Below are 2,358 nucleotides of genomic sequence, written 5' to 3'. Positions count from 1 at the left end.
TATGTATCCGGTAGTAATACTGGAAAACAAAGTGCTTAGGGCCACGGCCAAGACTCATAAAATAGCTGTGTTCAAGAATCATCATACTGAACTAGGAGAATCAATAACACTATCTGAACTCTGAGTTCCTATAGATGCCAATCATTCTGAACCTCAATGGATAAAGTGAGATGCCAAAACTATTCAAGAGGCAAAAAGCTATAAGTCCCGCTCATATGATTGAAACTATGTTTCATTGATAGTTTGGAATTTATAGTATATTCTCTTCTTTTTATCCTATTTGATTTTCAGTTGCTTGGGGACAAGCAACAATTTAAGTTTGGTGTTGTGATGAGCGGATAATTTATATGCTTTTTGGCATTGTTTTTAGTATGTTTTTAGTAGGATCTAGTTACTTTTAGGGATGTTTTCCTTAGTTTTTATGTTAAATTCACATTTCTGGACTTTACTATGAGTTTGTGTGTTTTTCTGTGATTTCAGGTATTTTCTGGCTGAAATTGAGGGACTTGAGCAGAAATCAGATTCAGAGGTTGAAAAAGGACTGCTGATGCTGTTAGATTCTGACCTCCCTGCACTCAAAGTGGATTTTCTGGAGCTACAGAACTCGAAATGGCGCACTTCCAATTGCGTTGGAAAGTAGACATCCAGGGCTTTCCAGCAATATATAATAGTCCATACTTTGGCCAAGAATTGATGACGTAAACTGGCGTTCAACGCCAGCCTTCTGCCCAAATCTGGCGTCCAGTGCCAGAAAAGGATCCAAAACCAGAGTTGAACGCCCAAACTGGCACAGAACTTGGCGTTCAACTCCACAAATGGCCTCTGCACGTGCTACACTTAAGCTCAGCCCAAACACACACCAAGTGGGCCCCGGAAGTGGATTTATACATCAAATACTTACTCATGTAAACCCTAGTAGCTAGTTTATTATAAATAGGACCTATTACTATTGTATTAGGCATCTTTTGATCAGCCTTTGATCTATTGATCACGTAAAAGGGGGCTGGCCATCTCGGCCATGCCTGGACCTTCACTTATGTATTTTCAACGGTAGAGTTTCTACACTCCATAGATTAAGGTGTGGAGCTCTGCTGTTCCTCAAAGATTAATGCAAAGTACTACTGTTTTCTATTCAATTCTTCTTATTTCTCTTCTAAGATATCCATTCGCACCCAAGAACGTGATGAAGGTGATGATTATGTGTGACGCTCATCATCCTTCTCCCTTATGAACGCGTGCCTGACAAACACTTCTGTTCTACATGAATTAAGCTAGAATGAGTATCTCTTAGATCTCCTAACCAGAATCTTCGTGGTGTAAGCTAGAATGATGGCGGCATTCAAGAGAATCCGAAAGGTCTAAACCTTGTCTATGGTATTCCGAGTAGGATTCAATGATTGAATGACTGTGACGAGCTCCTAACTCGCGATTGCAGGGCGTTAGTGACAGACGCAAAAGGATAGTAAATCCTATTCCAGCATGATCGAGAACGGACAGATGAATAGCCGTGCCGTGACAGGGTGCGTGAGCATATTATTCACTGTGAGGATAAGATGAAGCCATTGGCAAGGGTGATGCCTCCAGACGATTAGCCGTGCCGTGACAGGGCATTGGATCATTTTCCCGTGAGATGACCGAAAGTAGCCGTTGACAGTGGTGATGTATCACATAAAGCCAGCCATGGAAAGGAGTAAGACTGATTGGATGAAGATAGCAGGAAAGCAGAGGTTCAGAGGAACGAAAAGCATCTCCATTCGCTTATCTGAAATTCCTACCAATGAATTACATAAGTATCTCTATCCCTTTTATTGTTTATTTTAATCTAATAAAATATCATGTTTAAATCCGCCTGACTGAGATTTGCAAGGTGACCATAGCTTGCTTCATACCAACAATCTCCGTGGGATTCGACCCTTACTCACGTAAGGTATTACTTGGACGACCCAGTGCACTTGCTGGTTAGTTGTATCGAAGTTGTGACAATTATGAATTAAGCTCAAAGCACCAAGCTTTGGAGCCATTACCAGGGATTGTTTGAGCCTAGACATCACAATTTCGTGCACCACTATCCAATCAATTGTGACATCAATTGTCCATTTCTCTCACTTAGTTAACCTCTAACTATGAAGGAATGTCAGGTGGATGAATCAATTTTATTTCTGAAGTCCTAGTCAACTCCTAAGGAAAGACTAGCTTTAGAGGGATCCAAATCAACTAGCAACTTTCAATTATCAACCAACAAAAGAGTTTGATAACTCAAGAGTCTCCAATTTCTCAACCAAAGCTAAGAGGAGAAAAATCTACACTAAAATCTAATCAAGCATTCTATCAAACACTTGGAAGGCATAACATAAAAAC

Source organism: Arachis ipaensis, chromosome B6 (assembly GCF_059453495.1).
Source record: "Arachis ipaensis isolate K30076 ecotype BB chromosome B6, ASM5945349v1, whole genome shotgun sequence".
NCBI lineage: Eukaryota > Viridiplantae > Streptophyta > Magnoliopsida > Fabales > Fabaceae > Arachis > Arachis ipaensis.
The sequence above is the reverse complement of the archived record's forward strand: the minus strand, read 5'-3'. Positions refer to the sequence as shown.